Source organism: Littorina saxatilis, linkage group LG1 (assembly GCF_037325665.1).
Source record: "Littorina saxatilis isolate snail1 linkage group LG1, US_GU_Lsax_2.0, whole genome shotgun sequence".
Taxonomy (NCBI): Eukaryota; Metazoa; Mollusca; class Gastropoda; order Littorinimorpha; family Littorinidae; genus Littorina; species Littorina saxatilis.
Genome location: NC_090245.1, coordinates 42259074 through 42275597, shown reverse-complemented (window position 1 = coordinate 42275597; position 16524 = coordinate 42259074).

Genomic DNA, 16524 nt, shown 5'->3' with positions numbered 1-16524 from the left:
TTGTTGTTGTTGTTATGGCTGCAGTCTGGTATAAATTAGAGTTAGAGTCTCCCATTAACCGCTGCACCTTGCCAGAAAAGTCTGTTAACTGCGTTAATTCCTTCTTTCAAGACTTCTTTCGTTTTTTACTGCCAATTTACATTCATGTGCACAGATTAACCAGAGACATTTTAGAGGGCAAAGAGGTTATTCAGACTTGTTGACGGCAGTAAGTGAACGAGTTGTAGAATGTGTTTTTGTTGTATGGCACATAAAAGATACATTCCTTCCTGTGTTAACGGTTGGGTCCACCATCACAGATCTTCCCAGGCTTTAACAGGGGACACAAGCATCCTTCCACTTGAACATGTATGAAAAATGTATAGTCTGGCTGTTTTACGTGCAGTCGGAACACACGAGTTCCAGATATAACTCTGTCTGGTTTGTATGGGTTGTGAAAGAGTGAATAGCCTTGCTTTTAGTGAGGCAAGCTTTCTTCGCTTGTTCCTTGTCCACGTGTTTCAGACACACCCCTCGCTAGTAACGCACCCTATAATGTCACATGGGAAGGTTTGACTCACTAAAAGCAAGAGTATTCACTCATTCACATCCCATTCAAACATCGTCTATTTTGTGCTGAATTAGGTTGGTATGTGACACCCATGTCATTATGTAGAATTAATTCAGCAACAAATTCGCACATTTCACAAAATGCGGCCGATGCTTGGTGCGGGTTCTTGCTAGGGGGTGCTAGCTCTTATGCTGGGTATAAGCCTGGACATATCTATAGTGGTGTACGTTATCGCTTGCACAAGAAAGATGTTACCTTTAACCACAGTACCTGAATCCATACCCTGCTTGCAAATATTGCATGGGTGGGATTCTTCCGGTTATGCCAGAAATCCAGATTCGTAATATTGTCTGGTGACGTTTTTATTGGTTGTTAATTATACAAATCCTTCAGCGTCTGGAGGGCCCCCAGACCCCCCCCCCCCCCCCCCCCCTTACAATTCTTCAGGATTCTAACATTTTTCAGTGCCTCCCATGATATCGTTATACATTATACCACAACCCATAAAATCCCAACAGTTATTTTTGGAATTTGTCTAGTTAAAACTCCCTCCCTTTTAGGACCCTGTTTTCTCAAATGTTCTGTTCATAACCTCTGTAAATAATTCCCATTTGGAGACTCCCTCCTTTTTAAAAAGACCTGATTTTCTCAAATTTGTGAAGGTCTTATTGTTCTTTGAAAAAACAAGACTGATGCATTTAACAGCACACTGGAACACTGGGTTCTTGTGCATGTATGATCTCTTTACCATGGTTGCTTAAAAACTGTTCGTACAGATGTTGTAACTGTTTCATATTCTTGTGTGATGCAAAGTTTGCATTTGTTTTGTAGAAATTTGAAATAAAGTGTCTAAACGGAAGTTTCTTGACTATATAACTGCCGGCAGTATGCATAATACGATGTCATTGTAAATTAGGAATCTTTGTCTGTGGGACACAAAGAATTGTGCCTGGTGAAATTACCTTGTATTTAGCGCTTACTTGTAAAATATTGTCTATTTTTTCCTCATCTTTGTGAGGGATAAAAGTATAAGTTCCCAGGAAAGCAATTTTTGGGGTTCACATTCCCCTCTCTCCCCCTCCCTCCCACCCCACCCCACCACCACCACTGTTTTTGTTTGTCTGAAACTTTTCACTTTTAATTGCTGTGAGGTAGATTTTGCATGTACACTTATCATTTTTGTGTTTACACCTTTTATTCTTTCAACTAGTATTGCTTTTATCGTACACAGTTTTGACTTAGACAACAAAATTATGTGTGCCTTTTATATGTTGATGTTTGTACATGTATTATCAAAAATGTGTGGAGGTGAAGAAAATGGGACAAAAATATATTCCTGTGTGATGAAGAAAGATGCGTTCTGGTTTTGGTTTGAATGTGCAATGAGGAAAAAGACAATCCTGGCAAGAGCTGGTAAATAGTGGCCTAGGAGGACTCGTGCAAAGTCTAAAGACATTGACATTCTTTTCAAGACTAGCTGCACCACTTTCTGCCTTACTCTTGTTGCATAATTTTCATAAAAGCACCGCTATAAACAGCCATGTCTTTGTTGAATTTCTTTATTGATTTCTTTATTGATTTATCTATATTTTAAAAATTATGTTTCTTGATTGATTGATTTATTTGATTATTTATTGATTGATTTATTCACTCACTCACTCATTGGATTATTTATTCGTGTATAATTTTATTTACTTACATATTTATTAATCTAATGAAAAGGAGAAACAACTTCCACTTTCAATCTGGTGATTCCAGAGGGGAGTTCCACTGTAACAGTTGTACCTGGCCCCCCGTGGGTTAGGGGGAGTCCCATATTGGTTGGGACGAGGAAGAATTTACCCGATGCTCCCCAGCATGTCGTAAGAGGCGACTAACGGATTCTGTTTCTCCTTTTACCCTTGTTAAGTGTTTCTTGTATAGAATATTGTCAATTTTTGTAAAGATTTTAGTCAAGCAGTTTGACAAGTGGCTCTATCCCATCTTCCCCTTTTCCCCCGTCGCGATATAACCTTCGTGGTTGAAAACGACGTTAAACACCAAATAAAGAAAAAAAGTTGTACCTGCCCTTGTGACCACCTCTCAATAGCAACCACCTGCCCATTATGACCACCCCCTAAGAATCCCTGACCATTTTTTCCCCTATATAATTCCCCTTTCCATAGTAACCACCTGCCTATAACAGCCACGTTTGGTTGGTCCCTTGAGTTGTTATATTGACAGATTGGACAGTAGCATTCCTTTGCATATTTAAATTTAAAGTATTTTAAATATGTTAGAGTTATGCCTGACACAGGCGCTGTATTCAAACTCGTTACTCATTTCAGGGAATGTGTTGCTGTGATGTCAGTTATTTTGAGAGTTTTGTTGTGTAGAGGGTTGTGAATACATGTATATACCTGCCTGATGTACACATATAGTCTGCTAGCTTAAGCTGAGATTTGAGTGTTGGTTTTTTTAGCTGTAGTTCACTTTTGATGTTGTTTCTTCCAGGTTATTCGGCTGTGCACGTGACCACTTTTATTAAAATTCCTGTAAACCCTAACTTAAACCCCTCAAAAAGATAAAAAGTATTTATATCAGTATAGACGATCCACACCAGTGGTTATACGTTTTGATGGCTTATAGATTATTGCTGTTTTATTGTGCTCTGATAGTTAACTCCGGGGGAGGAGGGCACTTCTGTCTTAAAAACTCAGCATAAATATGTCTGTATATCATGCAGTTTCTATCTTGAAGATGCGATCTGTAGAAAGATAAATTAAGTTAGGTAATCAAGCTTTTTTCCTGTTCTGTGCTTGACAATAGACGAATTCCAGAAATAACCCTTGCCACATGTGGGAAAGTTTGCCTCAGTAAAATTGAGGGTGTTCACTCTTACCCAACCCATACAAACCCGACAGTTATTTCCAGAGTTGGTCAATTCCCAGTGCAAAGTTCTATTGAGAAGCAGCTGGTGGCTAAGAGCGGTTCCAAGGTTTTCACAATTGGGTATTTCTGTTTCACGGATGTTTACATATGATCCAGGTTATTGCAAAATAAATCACAGTGCCACATCTCTTGTGATTTCAGTCATTTCAGGTAAGGTAGATGGTTAATCTTGTACATATTGTTCTTAATTCAAAATAATGTTTTGGAGCACTTTTTAAAGTTCCTGAGACTGTAATTCAGTGGGCAATATCAGAATTCATTCATATCTATGTTAAATCTACACGTGTTACATCTTTTTACATAATCAGGTAACAATGTACATGTATCTGTTCAGGATATGTGCAGCATTTTCTAAAAAAAAAATGTTTTTAAAGTATGAATGAGCCACTGTTATGTACACTATATGTCATATATGCATCAGTGTTGTTCCTGACTTTTTAGCAGTTCTAGTTGATGTTTGACTCTTTCATGTTGTTTGACATTATTCTTGAACATTGTTCAAAGTGATATTTTCCTCTTGCAGAACTTTTCCTTTCAATATTTGATTTGTATGACTTCTGTTGAAAGTACCAGTATCATGTACAGAATAGTAAGAGGGTTTCGCCCTGTGGAAATTCTTAATTGGAATAATTATTTCTGTACTCATTTACTAAGTTAGTATAAGATTAAAACTAAATATTGAAAGCATGACATGTCTGTTTTCAAGTTTGCAAAAGAAGAAATTTGATGTCACTACTCTATTTCAGACTTGCACAAACCATATCGCTCAGAACAGCTCTCAATTTAATTGCTTCAGCAATGATTGGTTGTTGTAAACTTAACTGTCCTCTCAAACACATCCCTAGTAGCAAAGGCTAGCTGTTCTGCCATTCTATAGCGAATCGTCAAGTTTTAAAGAGCACAGTTACCTTTTGGTCTAATTGCTTGTTTTGATTCTACTGCATGCATTACCAAGATTTCTTTGCAATACATGTACTCTGAATGCTTACACAGTCGACGAATTGAATAGTTGCTCATAATTTTCATCATTTGTCTGCGTTCTGTTGTGTTGTGGTGGTTATAACTTTACTTTTTATGTATGTGCAACAGAACTGTTACTTTGAAGGTGTCGGCAACCAAAGGTGACTGTATTTAGATCCCAATGCTTGTTGCAAAGCGTTATTTTTCTAAAACTTTTTTGTTCTGTCGATCTCTAAATCCGTTTAAGCATTTCTATACCATAATGCCAGGCTTCCTTAATAGAGGCATAATAGGTTAATTCTTATGGTGATATGTGTTTATTATCTTGTTTGCACAGAAAAGGACATTTCATCCACTGTAAAACAATTTTTTATACTCAGTAAAGTATGCGATGTGTTTTGTGTGTAAAAGGCTGCCTTTGTTTTTAGTGAACTACATAAACATGATTAAAGAGAAGTAAAACTGCTTGTGAATTCCAGTGTCAAGCTGTGTGTATGTGCTGTGTGTGTGTGTGTGTGTGTGTGTGTGTGTGTGTGTGTGTGAGCACACCCCTGCTCATAAGGCAAAAGTGACTGAACTAAAGTCACGTGTATGTCTTTTAGCATTACATGCACAATACAACCTCTTATCCAGTGCATGGCTTCACACAAAGCCTACCGATACTGTGTGACAATAAAGCAGTATCTGTATGCTACAAGTGTAAGAATTTAAACAAGCACAAATTTCAGAAGCAATTGTTGCACATGGTTTAATATTTTCCTCAAGAATCGGAGCAGAATTATTCATAACATCTCATGGTGTGCTGTGTGAACATATTTTGCACATAACAATCTCAACCCTGAATGAATGATCAAGTCATCATCAAAAGATGGCATATCAGCATAATTCAAAAAAAGACCTCACACAAAAAGAATGATACACAAATGCAATACATCTACTGGAGAAGGTAACCTCTCACTCATGTAGTAGTAGTGTGCGGATAATCAGCTAAGTAACCGGCTCTTTCTTTGCAAAACAATTCAGCAAAATATTAGGTAAGGCAAAACAAAAACTATACCTCTTTGTAAAGAGTTCCAGAATTAATTGAATTCGTGCGACACCTCACTTACTTAAATTCTTACTATCTCACCCTTTCCAAAAGTTAGTTGTGGATGTTGGACACTGAGCATGAGAAAACCCAGGCATGAATAAACATTATCAATGCTAAAACTGGAGGGATAGAACACTGGCCACTTGAAGGTTCAGGCAGCTTAGGGGCTCCGCTCACATATGTAACTTCAGCAGGACCGACGACGCACTGCAGATTATCCCAGCCCGCTACACGTTGCATGAAAGGAAAACAGGCTAAGTACTCGTCATAATCCCTATCGCGGCATAAATAGGCAGTGCGTCGTCTGTGCCGCTGAAACTGCGTAAGTATATTCTGCCCATTACCACACTAGTATTGGCCAAGCTGAAAAGGGTCATGCTTCCTTTGGCTTGGGCATTGTCCGGATCTTATGACCAAGGTTAGCTGCAAAAAAAGTGTTCAGCAAGGCTCATTCGAAAAATTTGGCACTACTAGCTCTGGCACTGATGTTAGGATATGGGTGTTTTTCAAAAATGTACGAAAAACGTGTCTTTGATTTTTAAATTAATTCAGAAAGAAACATGTCCTATCTATCTTAGTATAATACATATTTTTTTGTACAAAAATGAATAGACAACAACATGAACATTCATTAAAGTACATTCTTGACACTTGAAAGTTAGTTTTGCATGGTTTAAACATGTAGGGGTATCTAAAAATGCCTGTCTTTTTGAAGACACTCAAAACTTCCACCACCTCTGCAAAGAAGAAACAAAATTGTAGACCATTAAAAAAATATCCAAAAAATCGCTTTCGGGAGCACCTTTGGATTATTGCAACAGATTGTGATTGTAAGGTTGACCCAGACTCTGAATGTGGACTTAAACTCTCAAAAATGAGTGTCTCTCACTTTTTTGTCAGTGGTGTTACCAGAACAGTTAAACAGACCTAAACAATGAGTACTCCAGTTTTTTTAAACCATTTTGGGCCTGTAGTTATCCCCCATCCTTCAGCAGCTTCCTGCAGCGGGAACAGCTAAGCGAGTTTGATCGCTTGTGTATGGTGGACCCGACAAGTGTAGAAAGGTAAGATGTGTTTTTTTAACGAATCAGTTGTGTTACCGTGTGTCTCTAGCGATCTGAAGGAATTTACATTCTTCTGTTACTTTTTTATTGTTTCATGTAAGGATCAAAACTACTGGGACACGTGTTTGTTTAGAACGCATGGCCTGGGGAGTGATCATTATTTTCTCAAATGAATTCTATCAGTCGTGTTACTTTCAGTCGTGTTACCTTGTGCCTGGTAACACTACTGACGAAGAGGTAACACGACTGATCTTAGATTCTTTCCTGGTTTTATTTTCATTCTTCTGCCTGCCACATACTTCTTTTGCGTGTATAATTGTTGATTATACGTGTGTCCCTGTGGGGAGGCAGAGAGAGAGTGAAAGAGGAGGGGGTTGGGGTTGGTGTGTAGGGGTGTGCCAGAGAGAGAATGCAAGACTTTTTACGGGATCATTTCTTATAAAAAGACAACTCTGTTATGATTATCAAATATTACTGTTTTTCAGGTAATCTTATGTCATGGTTCTTTCTGCTGCGGAAATACCCAATGCACAAACATATCCTGTTGTTGTGAGAGCAGATGGTGATTGTCTACGAGCATGTGGCAGTGTCTACGCTTTTGGCCATGATCAGCGACCAGCAGAACTTAGAGCCCGCATTGTCCATGAACTCGCGTGTCATTCTGAATACTATTATACATTTTATGTGGGCGCCCAGTCATATGGGCATACAAGGCAACGAAGCTGCTGACAAGGCAGCAAAGGATGTTCCGGAGATGGCGGTTCCACCTCTTCCCGAGCAATTTGTTTTTTTCACCGACCTTCGTCGGAAGACCCTTTTTTACAGTTTAAAACTCTGGCGTGACGTTCCTAATTTTGTTTAGTAACATTGGTTAATTTCAAATATTTGTAATGTTAAACTTGTGGGGTCCTGATTTGGCCGATATGGTCCGCTGGACTCAAAAAGCAACAACTAACTAACTAACTAACTAACTATTCTGAATACTACATGAAAGAAGAAAACCTGAGGAAATGCTTCGAGACCAGCAAATAACGCAGAGGACACATCATCAAGAGCTTTGCAATGTATTCTGACAAATACCTTCCTGGAATGTCCCTGGAGGAGAACACCATAAAACGAATATAGGAAGCGGAAGGGATGAAGATAATAAAGCAAAAAACATTCATGGGTATATATATATATATATATATATATATATGGACGTCTGCACGTGTTGACATGAACATGACGCACTGGATCCCAAACCACTTCACACCGGGTCTACCATATTCACCAACTGCTGACTGCACTCCTAATCAAGTTCCTGAGTAGTTGAATGTGCTAGAGTCCAGCTAGGTCACTGTACTGTTCGTGCCAGAACGTTGGGGATTCCACTGCTGGTCTGTTTCAGAACGTTTTATTGTTTGTCGAAACATCTAAAGGCAATTTGGTGTCAGTGGTGTTACCATGCCTGTAATGTTACTGTTTCAAAAACTGTGTAGCTTTGGTTGTTTTAAAGATAATCCTGTTTATGCTTTGTCTTCACCGTTTGAGGAAAAGAATTGTATTTCTGTCAAACAGTAAGTAAACACTGCTGATCGTTTTTGTACGTGTAACTTCTGTCGAAACCAGCCAAGGCAATTTGGTCTCAGTGCTGTTACCATCTGTCAGTAATTTTGCTGTTAGAATCAATAATGTTACAGTGCAAAATGTTTGCAGTACATTTCTGTAGTAATGCTGAAAATAAATAAGATTTTGTTCTTTCCTTGAATCATATAAAATTGCGATTTTGCTAGGCCTGTGCAAATTCACGGCGCTATCATTACAGTTTATTTTGTGACAAGTTTGCATTTTTTGGGTCAAATTGTGAAGTTAGGCTTAAAAGGTGGAAATAAAGTAAAAATGTCTCACTATAAGCAAATTTGTTTGTTCCATTTAATTAACTTTACGTTTAAAGTTCAAATCAGTTCATAAATCAAAGTTAGCTAAGGATGGTCAGTTGTGTTATGAGACGTCAGTCATGTTACTCAGTCGTGTTACTCACATGTCATTGGTGTTACTGAGGCTTCTGAATGCAGAATTTCCAGGAAGATATAATTCTTTTCAGTCTGTTTATCTTTTGCTCAATGCTCTCATAATACTTGATTCGAGAAAAATACAATTGCAAGAAATGTACAAGTTTCAAGCTGCTGGCGATGTTTGACATTTTTCAAAAATGATTTTTATTCATTTGAGTGACAATTTCTTTAATTTTTATCGCTTTCTTTCACTTTAAGGTATATATTTTTCTTCAGAAAGTGAAAAGTGTATTGTTTTTGTCATACTGGAGGCAAACTAGTCATCTGTCAACATTTCTTTCAACCTAAAAAAAAATTAAAGAAAGAGTAACACGACTGACCACTGCACAAAATGTTTTTTGTTTATTTATTTTTTTGGCAAAACCATTCTTTATTAAGAGTACATATCTTATGTTAACATGGCACTGGGTGTGCTGAATAATGTCAACGCATTTGTTAAGAGTTTGGAATAAATTCACTTTTAACCATTCACTAGTCTCATTTTTCGTTCTTTTTTGAAAAACACCCATATAGGGCTGCAGTTTATTTGGCACCTACTACAGTAGACAACCATCCACACATATAAGTATAAATTTGCATTGCCTTTGGGTTGACAGGGACCGGTACAGTGCACATTCTTCAACCAAATCGGCTATGCTGACCAATAACGATATGTGATGAAAAATAATTGTACATCAAAAGATGCTACCCCTGACTGGCATTTCATTATTTCATTTTGTTGTTAGAACAATGAACATGTGGTCTGAAAATATTAAGACCACAACCAGATACAGATACAGATACAGAACCCCTGGGGTGATGTGCACAAAAAAGAGCCAAGTGCTGGGTTAGACTGTCCAAAATCTCAAACAAATCTCAATCTTAGCAAATCTGACCCGGCGTTTAGGTCCCATCCAGTTAAGCACTTACTCATGCATCTTTCTTTCTTTATTTGGTGTTTAACGTCGTTTTCAACCACGAAGGTTATATTGCGACGGGGAAAGGGGGGAGAGGGGATAGAGCCACTTGTCAATTGTTTCTTGTTCACAAAAGCACTAATCAAAAATTTGCTCCAGGGGCTTGCAACGTTGTACAATATATTACCTTACTGGGAGAATGCAAGTTTCCAGTACAAAGGACTTAACATTTCTTACATACTGCTTGACTAAAATCTTTACAAAAATTGACTATATTCTATACAAGAAACACTTAACAAGGGTAAAAGGAGAAACAGAATCCGTTATCGTTAGTCACCTCTTACGACATGCTGGGGAGCATCGGGTAAATTCTTCCCCTAACCCGCGGGGGGTTACTCATGCATACCACCCCTGGTGCCTTACAGAATACTGCTGTGCATCAGTTATGTCTACCCTTGCTCAATGATGAAAGGTTACCACGCATACACATATCAACAACTACTGAGTATGAATGACAATCAAAATGCCCATCAGATTCAAACAGTCTCAAAATGAAAACATTCAGACCCTACCCCATCTTCCTACAATTACGATGTTATTTGCAATCAAATTATATGCGCAATGAAAAATATTGCTTTCAAAATAATGTTAAACATTCGTAAATATAGCCGTACAGTTCTTCCACCTACAAAAAATGAAGAAAAAGATCAGTTACACAACAAAGCGTGATTCTAATAATATACTTAAAAGTACTGTATTCGAAAATTTTTAATTAAATTTTGATTTAATATAATATACTTACCCAATTCTTATGAATGCATTGACTTTAGTCCCACATGCTAGATGTCGAAAAACCTCTCAAATTACCTGCCCTTAGTAGGGTGGTAACCAAGCTAAAAGCGACGCCATAGCCGTTGCTATGGCCTGACCTTGCTCGGTTACCCATAACACCCTGCGCACCACGTGAGCGCTAGCATCCGTAATGTTCATTCGAGACTATTAGTCAAACAAACCCCCAAGGACATAATCCAGCGGGGACGGATGGGAGGGTATTAACTATAAGAATTGGGTAAGTATATTATATTAAATCAAAATTTAATTAAAAATTTTCGATTTAATCACATATTCTTACTCCAATTCTTATGAATGCAGATTCCTCCTAAAGGCGGAGGGAACTTACTTATGTCCTTGCAAGCACCTGCCCTGCAGCCACCAAAGCCGGCAAAGCACTGGAGCCATCCAGTCGCGTGCAAGAGATGTCACGAAGGTAGAAGTTGATGAATACATCGTCTGACTTCCAGTAAGCTGTCTGCAAGACATCGCTTAATCGCCCTGAACGTAAGACGGCCACAGAGGACGCCCAGGCCCTGGCCTCATGTACTCGAGCTGATGTCAGAGGAAGGACTGAACGCCCCCCCCTCTCCTGAGAGAGCCACCACTCATAAGCTCGTCTAATGAGGGTCGCCACCCATCTTGTAAGGGTCAATTTCGATATGTCCCTGTCATATTTCGTGTTCAATGAAATGAACAAAAGTTTTTGGCTTTTGGCCCTAACCAACTGAGTGCGAGCCAAGTAAGACTTCAAGGCCCTAACTGGACAGTTAGCTAAGTCTGGATCGTGCGAAGCTAAGATAGTCCCAAGCGGGGGGACTCGGACCACGGGCGGGGATTGGCCTGGCTTTTGATTTTTCGCGAGAAAACCAGGCCGGAAATGAAGCGACATTGAACCATCGCGCTCAAACGCGATGTCTTCCGACAAACCCGACAAGGCATGTATCTCACTGCCTCGCCGAGCAGTAGCCAGAAGAAGCAGAAAAACCGTCTTGCGTGTTAAATCAGTCAGGCTAGCAGCCTGCAAAGGCTCAAACGCCGCAGAACGCAAATATTCTAAAACCAAAAATAAGTCCCATGCCGGGACAGAGGTCCGTCTCTGCGCTTCCTGGAGAGCGGCCCCTTTGATCACACTAGCAATCACTCCGTTAACGTTAATCAATCTGCCTATCTGTCTCAGAGTAGCAGATATAGCAGAACGTCGGACTCTCAAAGCAGAGGCCGAACTGCCCTGAGCAGACAAAAAAGAAAGATGATTTGCCACCTGTAAGGAGCGCGGGGCCACTGCATTGACCCCCGTCTCCCTACACCACTTGGCCCAGGCGGCCCAATGGCAAGCATACACAGACGCAGTCGAGGACCTATGCGCCTTAAAAACCAAATCCAGCGTAGAGTCTGAAGCGCCAGATTTCCGCAGTTCCGACCTCACAGTCTCCAAACGTGTAGGCGCAGGGCCTGCGGGTCTCTGTGCGGGATGCCTGTTCTTGGCTGAACGAGCTCTCCCCGCACCAGATTTAGAGGGATCGGAACCCCTTTTGCCAGCAACAGCAGATCTGGAAACCACTGCTGGGAAGGCCACCAGGGGGCTACCAGCAGCAGGAGCTCCGGACGATCCAGCTCGGCCTTCCTCACCACTCCGCTGAGTAGAGGAAAGGGAGGATATGCGTAGGCCTGAAGGCCGCTCCACGAGATCTCCAACGCATTGCTTGCCCAAGCTTCCGTGTCCGGAAAGGGGGACACGAAAATGGGAAGTCTCTTTGAAAATCTCGTTGCAAATAGATCGATCATGGGTTTCTCCACCTGTGCCCACAGGCGCTGGAGCGCCCCGTGAGTGATCGTCCATTCGGTGTGCAACACCTGAGAGGACCTGCTGAGCGCATCCGCCAGAGCGTTGAGCTTGCCCGGCAGGAACTCTGCTGAGATCATGATCCGATGCGAGTGGCACCACACCAGAACCTCGCATGCCCTGTCTGACAGGGAAAACGACCGAGCTCCTCCCTGCTTGTTGATGTAGGCAGCGACAGTTGTATTGTCCGTGTGCAACCGGACATGTCTGCCGCCCACCAGAGGGAGAAACGCAAGCAAACCGAGGGAAACAGCCTCCAACTCCAGGCGATTGATATGCCAGAGACGCTGGGCCTGAGTCCAAAGACCGGAGGCCGCCTGGCCCCCGATGTGGGCCCCCCACCCAGCCATAGACGCATCCGTAAACAGATCTATGTCCGGAGGGGGCAGAGAGATGGGGACCCCCTGAGAGATCCAGTCTAGGTCCAGCCACCGAGCCATCGCGTGACTGAACCATCCCTGTGTGGAGACGATTTTGTCCCAATCTTGCGAAGCCGGCTCCCAGAGAGAGCTGAGCGCAGCCTGGAAAGGCCTCTTGTACACCCTCCCTAAGGGAACCAGAGTTGCCATAGATTCCATTTGGCCCAGAATCGAGGTAAGGACCCTCACCGAAGCCTGCTGGCTGCCAGCCACGGCCGAAATGAGAGCATGAAGCTTCTGAATCCTCTCCTGCGTAGGCCGGACCGTCCAAGCGACAGTGTCGAACGCCATACCGAGGTAAACAAACCTCTGCGAGGGAGTCAATTCCGACTTCGCTTGGTTCACAGAGAACCCCAGGCTCAGAGCCCGGTTCAACACTACCTGAGTGTTCAAGAGGCACACTGATTGACTCTGACTCAGAATCAACCAGTCGTCGAGGTACGTCCGTAGACGAATACCTCTTTGCCTGATCAGCGCAGCCAACTGTCTGATCACCAAAGTGAAAACCCACGGGGCCAGGGACAGCCCGAAGGGCAGAGCCCTGAATTGAAAGATCCGATGACCCCAGCGGAACCGGAGCCACTTTCTGTCCACTTGATACATAAGGATATGAAAGTAGGCGTCCGTCAAATCCACCGAAGTCACCCAATCTCCCCGGCGCAGGGCCTCCCTGACCGAAGCTGGCGTTTCCATACGAAACTTGATCTTCCGCAGAAACTTGTTCAAGACCGAAAGATCGAGAACAGGCCTCCAGCGGCCCGACGCCTTGGGCACAACAAACAGGCGTCCGTAAAACCCCGGCGAGGAGTGATCCACAATCTCCTCTATAGCCTCTTTGGCCAAAAGAGACCTGATCTCTGTCTCTATGGCCGCTCTGGCCTCCAGGCTGGCCGGAAAACGAAAGGGAGGAGGAACCCTGGTCAAGGGAGCCTTTTCCCCCTCCCACAACAGGCGGAATCCCGATCGCACCACCCGCAAAATCCATTGGCTGTGCACTAACGCCTGCCACATGGAAATGGCCCTGGTGGGGCCCCCCGCCACCACAAAAGTGGGGGGAACAGGGGTGATGTGATCGGGAGAGCCTCATTGGGGGGAGGGCTTTCGAGCCCCCCCCCTCCCCTTCCCGAACGAGGGTTTCTTAGGATAAGGAGCACCCTTGGCTGGTGCGCCCTTATCTCCCTGTTCCTTAGGACGAGAGGCGTTGTGCTGCTTCTTGTTCCAGGCAGGCTTAGAAGAAGACTGAGATTTCTTTGGGATTTTAAACGAAATCCCAACGAGATGTCTGTCTTTAGCCTCCTGCACTTCCCGCTGCCTTGCATCCAGGGCTACTCTACCCAGGAGAGAGCCCTCAACAAAAGGCGAGGAACGAAGCGAGTCCACAGTGGACTGCTGGGAAAAACCTGCTTGAGACAGCAGCAAATCACGTCGTGAAAAGACAGCATGAGCATACAGCCTCGCTGAAATGCTCATCCTCTCAGAATTCACCATCCCCAAAGCAGCAAGCAGTGTGGAGATATCACTGGCTGAGGCGTCTTCCCTGAGTCTAAACGGCTCCAAAGAGCCAGCCACAGCTCGAGTAAGAGCTCGGAGCAAAGACTCTGCCATAGAAGCCAATTCCAGATCAAGACGCCCAATCTCCTCCAGAGAAGAGAGAGAAGCGTCCGAGAACGAGACCCCTTCCTTAGCAGAAGGTTGCTTTGGCAACAAGGCAAGCAACTCCGGCGGAATTGGCAAAGTTGCCCTCGGCAAAGCAAAAGTCTGAACAAAGTTCCTAGACTTCACATTCCAGTCCAGCTTTTTCTGCACTAACGGCGAAAAAGCAGTGGCCTGCGCGTTTGACGCTAGCCATGGATCGGCTGAAGCAGGCGCTGTATCATGAGCATGCAACAAAGGGAAAGGAGTTGGCGACAGACCGCTGCCCTGAGGGGCCGGACGAGCCAAAAGTTGCGACATGTGATAAGCCACGGCAGGAGATTCCACAAAACGAAACGATTGTGAACTCTCCTGCGAAGGCCGAAAATCATTCGCCGCGGATGGTGGAAAAGAGACATCCTGTCCTGAATCCACCACCCCCTCCGGAAAGTAACGAGCTGCCACACAAGCCGCTCTTCTCATGGCTTGCCTAAATCCAAAAGGCAAGACTACACACTCCTCATCTTCCACAGAAGAATCCGAATCCCCAGCCTGTACAGTATCACTGTACACAGGAGGGGAGACAGGAGCAGCAAAAGCGTGACCCGATCCCGCTTGCCACCCACCATCCCCCCCCTGCCCCACTGGGGTAGAAGGGTAGACAGTAGGCACAGAGGCCCGCCAAGAAGGCGGGGGGAGGGGGCCAGCCAACAAAGCCGCGCCAGGCCCATTGTCGGTAGACCGCTGACCGGGCGCTTGGCCCCAACAGTCAAAACCGGTCTGGCCAGTTTGAGCTACCCCGCCCGCTGCATGCGGTGGGAGTTGGCTCGTAGCTGTAGCAAGCGAACCCTGCGAGGGGTAAGACTGAGTGAGAGGCGAGACCGTGAAAGGCCGCCCCCACCCGTCAACCTGCTGTAGTCCCGATGCCCCACCACCCCACCACCCCTGCTGGGGAGAGGGGCGGCTGCTAGCAGTGGACAATAGCGGCACTGACTGAGACGCCAGTCCAACAGCGGACACCCGATCATGCCCGGCGGGCGAGAAAGGGTGAGCCGCTACACCAGCCCCCACCCAGTCCCGCCCAGTGGGTGGGAAAGAGTGAGACGCTGACACAGCCCCCTGCCCCCAGTGGGGCAAGGTGGGACCAAGCCCAGGCTGTGACTTACCATGCCCCCTCTCTCCCTCTCCCACCCGGGGAGAGAGCTGACTTCCCACTGCAGTGTTGCTAAAAGCAAGCTGAGCGGGAAGAAAAAGAGAGGAAGCAGACCCCCTCTCCTTACGGAGAGAGTGTTCGAGCGCAACCGCAGCACTACCAGAGGCAGAGAGGGAAGGCCCGAACTGGTCAGGTGCACCAAGCAAGTGCGCAGAAGAAATGGCCGCCCGGCCACCCCCCCCATCCGCGGGAGTCGCCATAGTCGACGACGACGACGACCCCAGCCGAGCCAGGGAGGAAGGATCCCCTACCGCCGGAGGCAGAGGAGGGACCCCAGAGCGAGACGCAAACTGTTGAGAAATAAAATCAAACAATTCGGACTTCAACGAGCCCAGGGCTGAAGGCCCCGGCTCCTCACCCCTATCAGGGGACGCGAGCTGTGAGCGAACGGAACCCGTCCTCGGAGGGATAGGAACATCAAACGAAGTGCTATTTGACGGATCTTCTACCCGCATAATAGGCAAATCAACGCTCTTGGCTTTACTCTTAGCTTTAGCTTTCTTAACTGGGCTAAGAGCCTTGTCACCTTCCAGTCTCGCACTCAGTTTAGCTTTGTTGTCGGCCATTTTAAGACCGGCGAAAACAGTCACCCAGAACAAAATTATCTGCGTGCGTGTTCAAAACAAAGCTATCAACATTTACATTCCAAACGTAAAAAGGAAAGATCTCACCAAAAGGTAGACGGACAGGTAGACCCCCAAGAACCGGCTAGTCTCACGGACGAGCAGGCATGTGAAGGCCAAAAGTGAGAGCGAAATTCGGACACGTCCACCGTGTGTTGTCGAAAGTCGAGAATGAACATTACGGATGCTAGCGCTCACGTGGTGCGCAGGGTGTTATGGGTAACCGAGCAAGGTCAGGCCATAGCAACGGCTATGGCGTCGCTTTTAGCTTGGTTACCACCCTACTAAGGGCAGGTAATTTGAGAGGTTTTTCGACATCTAGCATGTGGGACTAAAGTCAATGCATTCATAAGAATTGGAGTAAGAATATGTGATTAAATTTAATTCAAATATAGAGAGGAGAAAATCACTA